The 11152-nt window shown below is 48.5% G+C and overlaps 1 protein-coding gene across 3 annotated transcripts in view; it reads right to left on the bottom strand.

Annotated features, from left to right (window-relative positions):
* Nucleotides 1–10050, bottom strand: part of LOC135538678 (glucagon receptor-like) — a 73966-nt gene extending 63916 nt beyond the window's left edge. For 2 of the 3 annotated variants that reach the window (XM_064964578.1, XM_064964580.1), the window contains exon 1: nucleotides 9692–10050. The gene's annotated coding sequence lies outside the window, so the exon portion shown is untranslated. The other variant, XM_064964579.1, reaches the window with a different exon arrangement.
* Nucleotides 10051–11152: the final 1102 nt, after the last annotated feature.

Below are 11152 nucleotides of genomic sequence, written 5' to 3'. Positions count from 1 at the left end.
ACACACACACACACACACACACACACACACACACACACACACACACAGAGAGACCGCGCCAAACATATAATTACAGCCAGGTCACCCGTGATACAAGTCAGTATTTGACGTCCGTCCATGTCTGAGGACGACGGGAGATGACGAGGAAACCGGTGTCTCGGGACAACAGTTAACGCTGTTACCTTCAAGACGGTTTCGGTTTTACTAGGACGTTGTGGACGAGGATGGTGGATGGGTATAACCATCTGCCTCTATACATAACACCTGACACACACACACACACACACACACACACACACACACACACACACACACACAGCCAAACGTGTAATTCAGGTTTGTACACGTCACTCTCTCACCGACTAGATCTCACAGTCTCATGTCAGAATTAAACATTCATCCATGTTACTCAAAGTTCAAAGTTGTTCCAAATGTTACGTTTCAAAGTGTTAAAGGTTTGGTATTAACTGCAACGTTTCAAAGTGTTAAAGGTTTGGTATTAACTGCAATGTTTCAAAGTGTTAAAGGTTTGGTATTAACTGCAAAGTTTCAAAGTGTTAAAGGTTTGGTATTAACTCCAACGTTTCAAAGTGTTAAAGGTTTGGTATTAACTGCAACGTTTCAAAGTGTTAAAGGTTTGGTATTAACTGCAACGTTTCAAAGTGTTAAAGGTTTGGTATTAACTGCAACGTTTCAAAGTTATGTTTCAGTTCAGGCATTAAACCGAATGGTTAGAGGAAGGTGAAGGTTTGGGCTCAAATCAAAAATATCACAAACAACTTTCTGTCTCTGGATTTGAACAACCTTTGCTCCGCCCATCCTCCTTCCCCATCCAACCTTTGCTCCGCCCATCCTCCTTCCCCGTCCAACCTTTGCTCCACCCATCCTCCTTCCCCGTCCAACCTTTGCTCCGCCCATCCTCCTTCCCCGTCCAACCTTTGCTCCGCCCATCCTCCTTCCCCGTCCAACCTTTGCTCCGCCCATCCTCCTTCCCCGTCCAACCTTTGCTCCGCCCATCCTCCTTCCCCGTCCAACCTTTGCTCCGCCCATCCTCCTTCCCCGTCCAACCTTTGCTCCGCCCATCAGCCTTCCCCGTCCAACCTTTGCTCCGCCCATCCTCCTTCCCCATCCAACCTTTGCTCCGCCCATCCTCCTTCCCCGTCCAACCTTTGCTCCGCCCATCAGCCTTCCCCGTCCAACCTTTGCTCCGCCCATCCTCCTTCCCCGTCCAACCTTTGCTCCGCCCATCCTCCTTCCCCGTCCAACCTTTGCTCCGCCCATCCTCCTTCCCCATCCAACCTTTGCTCCGCCCATCAGCCTTCCCCATCCAACCTTTGCTCCGCCCATCAGCCTTCCCCGTCCACAACACCCCAGCAAAATACAAAACCTACTTGAAAGTAACAGCGCTCACCGTTGCCCCTAGTGACCGGTTTCCAACGTCGTCTCCCGACGTCCTCAGACACGGACGGACGTCGATTACCGACTTGTATCACAGGTGACCTGCCTGCTGTCACACACCTCCTCTGGCTTAGGTACATGTTAAATATATCACAGGTGACCTGCCTGCTGTCACACACCTCCTCTGGCTTAGGTACATGTTAAATATATCACAGGTGACCTGCCTGCTGTCACACACCTCCTCTGGCTTAGGTACATGTTAAATATATCACAGGTGACCTGCCTGCTGTCACACACCTCCTCTGGCTTAGGTACATGTTAAATATATCACAGGTGACCTGCCTGCTGTCACACACCTCCTCTGGTTTAGGTACATGTTAAATATATCACAGGTGACCTGCCTGCTGTCACACACCTCCTCTGGTTTAGGTACATGTTAAATATATCACAGGTGACCTGCCTGCTGTCACACACCTCCTCTGGCTTAGGTACATGTTAAATATATCACAGGTGACCTGCCTGCTGTCACACACCTCCTCTGGCTTAGGTACATGTTAAATATATCACAGGTGACCTGCCTGCTGTCACACACCTCCTCTGGCTTAGGTACATGTTAAATATATCACAGGTGACCTGCCTGCTGTCACACACCTCCTCTGGCTTAGGTACATGTTAAATATATCACAGGTGACCTGCCTGCTGTCACACACCTCCTCTGGCTTAGGTACATGTTAAATATATCACAGGTGACCTGCCTGCTGTCACACACCTCCTCTGGCTTAGGTACATGTTAAATATATCACTGGTGACCTGCCTGCTGTCACACACCTCCTCTGGCTTCAGTGAACCATAGATTGAACACACGCACATCCCCCACAAAACAAACAGAATGATTAGAAATAACGGTAAAGGATCAAACTAATGATGTTTTGTCTCTAACCTTTCAGTGACCTGTGGTGATTACCAAGGAAAGAACGTGTGTGTGTGTGTTTACTACAGTCAGTGAATGCTCTTAATACAGCTCTATACATAACACACACACACACACACACATACAGAAACACACACACTCACCCACCGACAAAACTTGTAATTCAGGTCTGTGCATAACATGTCCCTCTCTCACACACTGCCTCTGCCTTGGGTACATGTTAAATGGAATGAATGTTAAACAAATGTAGATTGAATGTTTCCTGTATCAGATTAGCCTGTTTCAGAGCAGACTAGCAGAGGTCACACACACACACACACACACACACACACACACACACACACACACACACACACACACACACACACCACAATCAAAATGATTAAAATAAAAGGTAAAGAATTATACTAATGATGTTTTGGCTCTAACCTTTCAGAGACCCTGTGGTACTACGGTCAGTAAATACCAAGGAAAGAGTGGTGTGTGTGTGTGTGTGTGTGTGTGTGTGTGTGTGTGTGTGTGTGTGTGTGTGTGTGTGTGTGTGTGTGTGTGTGTGTTCTATGCTACATAACTTAACTAATGCTGAAATCATACATCAATATTCAATGTAGAATGAAATGGATTATTCTGCAGTATGGAGGCAATGTGAAACACGCCCAATAGGATTGTCTGGCTGCCCCCATAGTAGAATCCTTTTTCGTTCCAGCCTATGTGGAAAGTGTTCTACATGGAACCCAAAATGGTTCTACCTCGAACCTTAAAGAGTTACTCAAAGGTTTCACCTACGGGTACAGAACTCTCACACAAACTCTTGCTTTTGCGTTACACACACACACACACACATGGATACATACACGCTGTCGTTGGCTTAAATACACACACACACACACACACACATTAATACCAACACACTGTCATTGGCTTAAATACACACACACACACACACAAATCATCACAAACTCACAGTCACATTAAAGCACTCTAACCAAAGTTCACTATCTCATAGTCATGCACTTAATAACTTTCACACATATGTACGTACACACACACACACATCCTGTGATATGTGTGTGTGTGTACCACAGAGTTGTTTATGAAACAGACAACTGCATACCAGAGTGAAGTGGACCAGCTAAAACCCCACATGGGGATGAGGGTATAGGGACTGGAATCGCTCTCTCTTTCACCATCTCTCGCTCTCTCTCTCTCTCTCTCTCTCTCTCTCTCTCACCAGCTCTCTCTCGCTCTCTCTCACCAGCTCTCTCTCTCTCTCACCATCTCTCTTTCGCTCTCTCTCTCTCTCACATCTCTCCCTCTCTATTTCTTTCTTTCTCTCTCTCTCCCTCTCTATTTATTTAATTCTCTATCTCTCCGAACACCATGGATCTCTTTCTCTCTTCTTTCTCTTTTCTCTCTCTCTTTCTCTCTCTCCCTCTCTCTCCCTCTCTCTATTTCTTTCTCCCTCCCTCTCTCCCTCTCTATTTTTTTCTTTCTCTCTCTCCCTCTCTATTTATTTATTTCTCTCTCTCACTCTCTATTTCTTTCTCCCTCCCTCCCTCTCTCCCTCTCTATTTATTTATTTCTCTATCTCTCCGAACACCATGGATCTCTTTCTCTCTTCTTTCTCTTTTCTCTCTCTCTTTCTCTCTGCTGTTCAAATACCTTTCCTGTCATACATTTCTCCCTCTTCCAAAGAGAGACAGAGAGACAGGGGGAGGGAGAGAGACAGAAAGAAAGGATGAGAGAGAGGACAAGAGGAGGGGATGGTGGAGAGAAATTAAGAGAGAGAAAGGATGAAAGGAAAGAAAAGAGAGGGTGGAGGAGAAAGAGAGAGTGGTAGAGAATGGGAAGGCGAGTGGGGAAGCAGAAAGAGAGAGTGGTAGAGAATGGGAAGGCGAGTGGGGAAGCAGAAAGAGAGAGTGGTTGAGAATGGGAAGGCGAGTAGGGAAGCAGAAAGAGAGAGTGGTAGAGAATGGGAAGGCGAGTAGGGAAGCAGAAAGAGAGAGTGGTAGAGAATGGGAAGGCGAGTGGGGAAGCAGAAAGAGAGAGTGGTAGAGAATGGGAAGGCGAGTGGGGAAGCAGAAGGAGAGAGTGGTAGAGAATGGGAAGGCGAGTAGGGAAGCAGAAAGAGAGAGTGGTAGAGAATTGGAAGGCGAGTGGGGAAGCAGAAAGAGAGAGTGGTAGAGAATGGGAAGGCGAGTGGGGAAGCAGAAAGAGAGAGTGGTAGAGAATGGGAAGGCGAGTGGGGAAGCAGAAAGAGAGAGTGGTAGAGAATGGGAAGGCGAGTGGGGAAGCAGAAAGAGAGAGTGGTAGAGAATGGGAAGGCGAGTGGGGAAGCAGAAAGAGAGAGTGGTAGAGAATGGGAAGGCGAGTGGGGAAGCAGAAAGAGAGAGTGGTAGAGAATGGGAAGGCGAGTGGGGAAGCAGAAAGAGAGAGTGGTAGAGAATGGGAAGGCGAGTAGGGAAGCAAAAAGAGAGAGTGGTAGAGAATGGGAAGGCGAGTGGGGAAGCAGAAAGAGAGTGGTAGAGAATGGGAAGGCGAGTGGGGAAGCAGAAAGAGAGAGTGGTAGAGAATGGGAAGGCGAGTGGGGAAGCAGAAAGAGAGAGTGGTAGAGAATGGGAAGGCGAGTAGGGAAGCAGAAAGAGAGTGGTAGAGAATGGGAAGGCGAGTGGGGAAGCAGAAAGAGAGAGTGGTAGAGAATGGGAAGGCGAGTGGGGAAGCAGAAAGAGAGAGTGGTAGAGAATGGGAAGGCGAGTGGGGAAGCAGAAAGAGAGAGTGGTAGAGAATGGGAAGGCGAGTGGGGAAGCAGAAAGAGAGAGTGGTAGAGAATGGGAAGGCGAGTGGGGAAGCAGAAAGAGAGAGTGGTAGAGAATGGGAAGGCGAGTGGGGAAGCAGAAAGAGAGAGTGGTAGAGAATGGGAAGGCGAGTAGGGAAGCAGAAAGAGAGAGTGGTAGAGAATGGGAAGGCGAGTGGGGAAGCAGAAAGAGAGAGTGGTAGAGAATGGGAAGGCAAGTGGGGAAGCAGAAAGAGAGTGGTAGAGAATGGGAAGGCGAGTGGGGAAGCAGAAAGAGAGAGTGGTAGAGAATGGGAAGGCAAGTGGGGAAGCAGAAAGAGAGAGTGGTAGAGAATGGGAAGGCGAGTGGGGAAGCAGAAAGAGAGTGGTAGAGAATGGGAAGGCGGGTGGGGAAGCAGAAAGAGAGAGTGGTAGAGAATGGGAAGGCGAGTGGGGAAGCAGAAAGAGAGTGGTAGAGAATGGGAAGGCGAGTGGGGAAGCAGAAAGAGAGAGTGGTAGAGAATGGGAAGGCGAGTGGGGAAGCAGAAAGAGAGAGTGGTAGAGAATGGGAAGGTGAGTAGGGAAGCAAAAAGAGAGAGTGGTAGAGAATGGGAAGGCGAGTGGGGAAGCAGAAAGAGAGTGGTAGAGAATGGGAAGGCGAGTGGGGAAGCAGAAAGAGAGAGTGGTAGAGAATGGGAAGGCGAGTGGGGAAGCAGAAAGAGAGAGTGGTAGAGAATGGGAAGGCGAGTGGGGAAGCAGAAAGAGAGTGGTAGAGAATGGGAAGGCGAGTGGGGAAGCAGAAAGAGAGAGTGGTAGAGAATGGGAAGGCAAGTGGGGAAGCAGAAAGAGAGAGTGGTAGAGAATGGGAAGGCGAGTAGGGAAGCAGAAAGAGAGAGTGGTAGAGAATGGGAAGGCGAGTGGGGAAGCAGAAAGAGAGAGTGGTAGAGAATGGGAAGGCGAGTGGGGAAGCAGAAAGAGAGAGTGGTAGAGAATGGGAAGGCAAGTGGGGAAGCAGAAAGAGAGAGTGGTAGAGAATGGGAAGGCGAGTAGGGAAGCAGAAAGAGAGAGTGGTAGAGAATGGGAAGGCGAGTGGGGAAGCAGAAAGAGAGAGTGGTAGAGAATGGGAAGGCGAGTGGGGAAGCAGAAAGAGAGAGTGGTAGAGAATGGGAAGGTGAGTAGGGAAGCAAAAAGAGAGAGTGGTAGAGAATGGGAAGGCGAGTGGGGAAGCAGAAAGAGAGTGGTAGAGAATGGGAAGGCGAGTGGGGAAGCAGAAAGAGAGTGGTAGAGAATGGGAAGGCGGGTGGGGAAGCAGAAAGAGAGAGTGGTAGAGAATGGGAAGGCGAGTGGGGAAGCAGAAAGAGAGAGTGGTAGAGAATGGGAAGGCAAGTGGGGAAGCAGAAAGAGAGAGTGGTAGAGAATGGGAAGGCGAGTGGGGAAGCAGAAAGAGAGAGTGGTAGAGAATGGGAAGGCGAGTGGGGAAGCAGAAAGAGAGAGTGGTAGAGAATGGGAAGGCGAGTGGGGAAGCAGAAAGAGAGAGTGGTAGAGAATGGGAAGGCGAGTAGGGAAGCAGAAAGAGAGAGTGGTAGAGAATGGGAAGGCGAGTGGGGAAGCAGAAAGAGAGAGTGGTAGAGAATGGGAAGGCAAGTGGGGAAGCAGAAAGAGAGAGTGGTAGAGAATGGGAAGGTGAGTAGGGAAGCAAAAAGAGAGAGTGGTAGAGAATGGGAAGGCGAGTGGGGAAGCAGAAAGAGAGTGGTAGAGAATGGGAAGGCGAGTGGGGAAGCAGAAAGAGAGAGTGGTAGAGAATGGGAAGGCAAGTGGGGAAGCAGAAAGAGAGAGTGGTAGAGAATGGGAAGGCGAGTGGGGAAGCAGAAAGAGAGTGGTAGAGAATGGGAAGGCGGGTGGGGAAGCAGAAAGAGAGAGTGGTAGAGAATGGGAAGGCGAGTGGGGAAGCAGAAAGAGAGTGGTAGAGAATGGGAAGGCGAGTGGGGAAGCAGAAAGAGAGAGTGGTAGAGAATGGGAAGGCGAGTGGGGAAGCAGAAAGAGAGAGTGGTAGAGAATGGGAAGGTGAGTAGGGAAGCAAAAAGAGAGAGTGGTAGAGAATGGGAAGGCGAGTGGGGAAGCAGAAAGAGAGTGGTAGAGAATGGGAAGGCGAGTGGGGAAGCAGAAAGAGAGAGTGGTAGAGAATGGGAAGGCGAGTGGGGAAGCAGAAAGAGAGAGTGGTAGAGAATGGGAAGGCGAGTGGGGAAGCAGAAAGAGAGTGGTAGAGAATGGGAAGGCGAGTGGGGAAGCAGAAAGAGAGAGTGGTAGAGAATGGGAAGGCAAGTGGGGAAGCAGAAAGAGAGAGTGGTAGAGAATGGGAAGGCGAGTAGGGAAGCAGAAAGAGAGAGTGGTAGAGAATGGGAAGGCGAGTGGGGAAGCAGAAAGAGAGAGTGGTAGAGAATGGGAAGGCGAGTGGGGAAGCAGAAAGAGAGAGTGGTAGAGAATGGGAAGGCAAGTGGGGAAGCAGAAAGAGAGAGTGGTAGAGAATGGGAAGGCGAGTAGGGAAGCAGAAAGAGAGAGTGGTAGAGAATGGGAAGGCGAGTGGGGAAGCAGAAAGAGAGAGTGGTAGAGAATGGGAAGGCGAGTGGGGAAGCAGAAAGAGAGAGTGGTAGAGAATGGGAAGGTGAGTAGGGAAGCAAAAAGAGAGAGTGGTAGAGAATGGGAAGGCGAGTGGGGAAGCAGAAAGAGAGTGGTAGAGAATGGGAAGGCGAGTGGGGAAGCAGAAAGAGAGTGGTAGAGAATGGGAAGGCGGGTGGGGAAGCAGAAAGAGAGAGTGGTAGAGAATGGGAAGGCGAGTGGGGAAGCAGAAAGAGAGAGTGGTAGAGAATGGGAAGGCAAGTGGGGAAGCAGAAAGAGAGAGTGGTAGCGAATGGGAAGGCGAGTAGGGAAGCAGAAAGAGAGAGTGGTAGAGAATTGGAAGGCAAGTAGGGAAGCAGAAAGAGAGAGTGGTAGAGAATGGGAAGGCGAGTGGGGAAGCAGAAAGAGAGTGGTAGAGAATGGGAAGGTAAGTAGGGAAGCAGAAAGAGAGAGAGAAGTCGAGAGGAGGAGATGGGGTTAGGCTACTGTATACTGCTGATGTGACACAATGCAGGGTGTGTGTGTCTGTTTCGGTGTGTGTGCATGTGTCATTGTTAGCTCAAGCAGTCCCCCCTCCTCCTTATCTCGGTGCATTTGCATAGTTAGTCACCGGAGCGAAACACGGCCGAGGGAGGCTTGTTCTTGGAGAGATAGTAGACGGGCCGCCCGTTGGAAACGGGAGTGGACCCGCGGGACTCACTGCATGTCATTGTGATGGCTCATTTACATGAGTTGTTTATTTCGGTCTTTCTCAGAACGGAAGCCCGTTGGCCGAAAGTCAGAAGTCGCGCGCAACTTCGTTCGGTTATTACACAGTCTACTGCAACTAGACAATAGGTTACGTTCTCTCAGATATATGTAGCATGTTGTTGAATAGAACTGAAAGAAAAGCGATGGATATAACGGCTCTTTTGAAAGATTTCAGTTTGTCTTTCAAAGAAAAACTCCACCCAAAAACGATACTTTGGTATTTGTTTCATTAGTTGTTGTTGATATAGCCCCAACATATGTTGCTTGTCAACAATCAAGTTTTCAAGATATATAACTTTCAAAATATAGAAATACAGCCGGTATGATGCATATTGGTTTTGTAGTTTTTAGGTGGAAATTTCCTTGAAGGGTCAAATATTCACTTAATAGTTTGACTGTTTCCAAGTTGTCCACAATGCTTTATATGATTAGAAGACTATAGTTATTAGAAGACCGTGCCAGAACTCAAAAAGCATACGACGAAGAGAGAGAGAGAGGACGAGAGAGAGAGACAGAAAGAGAGAAAGAGGGAGGTTATATCGGTGTGCAAGATAATGGGGATGAGGGGAACCCCGAAGCCACACACACACACACACACACACACACACACACACACACACACACACACACACACACAGTTATATAAGAATGGTCAGGGGATAGCCATACAGTGCAGATCACTAAAATCTGGTCTGGAATACACGAGGACTCCGGTTCTCATTTTATGCATTTTAGGATCATGATTCAACCTAAGAAGTCTAAATTGTAGTATTATCACCATGGAAACGCACATTAACATTACGCTAACCATAGTTTAATCCAGCAAAGGAAACCAATGTGCGTAAAGTTGCCTATGGAGAAACGGGCGGTATGTAGGTTATTCGCTCTGAATGTCCTGTGAAACGGCGAGCTACCGTATAGGCTACCGTATAGGCTACCGTATAGACTACCGTATAGGCTACCGTATAGGCTACCGTATAGGCTACCGTATAGGCTACCGTATAGGCTACCGTACAAACACAACAGATACCAACAACAGATCAACATATTCCTTACTCAACTTCAAAACATCAGCTCTCACTCTCCGGTCACAAACTCACCCAGTCAGATAGCGAGTACTGGGTAATTGAGAGCCGAAGCGGGGTTTGAACCAGCGAGTCAGTGCCCCTAGAAAGCGTCCCCTTGTCAGAGCCTGGAGGGTGAATGGATGTAAAGCACTTTACCTTGACTGCATATTATAACTTCCTGTCGCGTCCCCCGTCACCCCCACGCCGGCGCTCATCCTCCAGCCACAGCCACGGACACAGGTGACATCCACATTACATTAAGTAAAAACAACCGACACACATCCCCAACCAAGTCCAACAGTCAAAAAGGAAATTCTAAAAAATTAAAGAACGTTAATTTGGATATATTTCGTCCATGGAGTTCGGTGACTTGTGACTAAAAGAGAGAGTCAATAACTAATTGTCAAGGTTTGTTCGTGATCAAGGTCCGTTAAATGTTTTTTTTTTTTATCTTGTCCCAGGAGCGAGACGCACGGAGTAGTACGCGTCGGACGGTTTCCGGTGCTGAAATGAGAAGGACGAACTGCGCTCGGCGCGGAAAAGAAGAGGCCGTCTTTTTGTGCTCTAGGGTGACGTCGGCAGGTACGCTCTGCGCGTCCTTTGAGGAACTTCCGAGTGTCCTATAAATTAATAATTTAGTATAGACATGAAATCAGAATGACAGTATAAATAAAATATTGGATAACTGTGAGGACATATGATATGCGGAGTTGAAGCAGAAAGGGGAGATACACCCAAACCGTTCAAGATTAACGTCGACATTGAACTTGCATCAATGTGCTGAAGAAGTTGACAAATGCCTTCAAACGTTCCAATAGATGCTACAGTGTCTGACTGGGTCAGAAGGTTGCGTGTTCAATCCCATTTGTTGACAACATTTTATTTTATTTTGGGGTTTAACCCTTTGCCACACCTTACAATAAGTGCCTAAACGTAATGTCGTTACTCAATCTTAAACATTAACCATTCAGAATGAGTGTCTTAACGTAACCCTTCACTTCTAAACTTGACGGTTGGAGAAATGGAACGACACAGAGCAGCAGGAGAAATAAAAAACACACGTTGAAATTTGACATTTTGGAGAACGTGGATGAACGTCTACTTGTTGGCAGGTCTCAGACAATCCCCCAGGTGGAAACATCCGGATGTGGAGGTCCTGGGCTGGCCTGGTTACACGTGGTCTGTGGTAGTGAAGCCGGATGTGGAGGTCCTGGGCTGGCGTGGTTACACGTGGTCTGTGGTAGTGAAGCCGGATGTGGAGGTCCTGGGCTGGCGTGGTTACACGTGGTCTGTGGTAGTGAAGCCGGATGTGGAGGTCCTGGGCTGGCGTGGTTACACGTGGTCTGCTGTAGTGAAGCCTGATGTGGAGGTCCTGGGCTGGCGTGGTTACACGTGGTCTGCTGTAGTGAAGCCTGATGTGGAGGTCCTGGGCTGGCGTGGTTACACGTGGTCTGTGGTAGTGAAGCCGGATGTGGAGGTCCTGGGCTGGCCTGGTTACACGTGGTCTGTGGTAGTGAAGCCTGATGTGGAGGTCCTGGGCTGGCGTGGTTACACGTGGTCTGCGTAGTGAAGCCGGTTGGACCTGCTGTCAAAGAGACTGCTTCCCTGTGTACATAG

The sequence above is a fragment of the Oncorhynchus masou genome, unplaced genomic scaffold (assembly GCF_036934945.1).
Source record: "Oncorhynchus masou masou isolate Uvic2021 unplaced genomic scaffold, UVic_Omas_1.1 unplaced_scaffold_828, whole genome shotgun sequence".
Classification (NCBI taxonomy): domain Eukaryota; kingdom Metazoa; phylum Chordata; class Actinopteri; order Salmoniformes; family Salmonidae; genus Oncorhynchus; species Oncorhynchus masou.
Note: the sequence above shows the minus strand (reverse complement) of the source record. Positions and strands in the feature narration are given on the sequence as shown.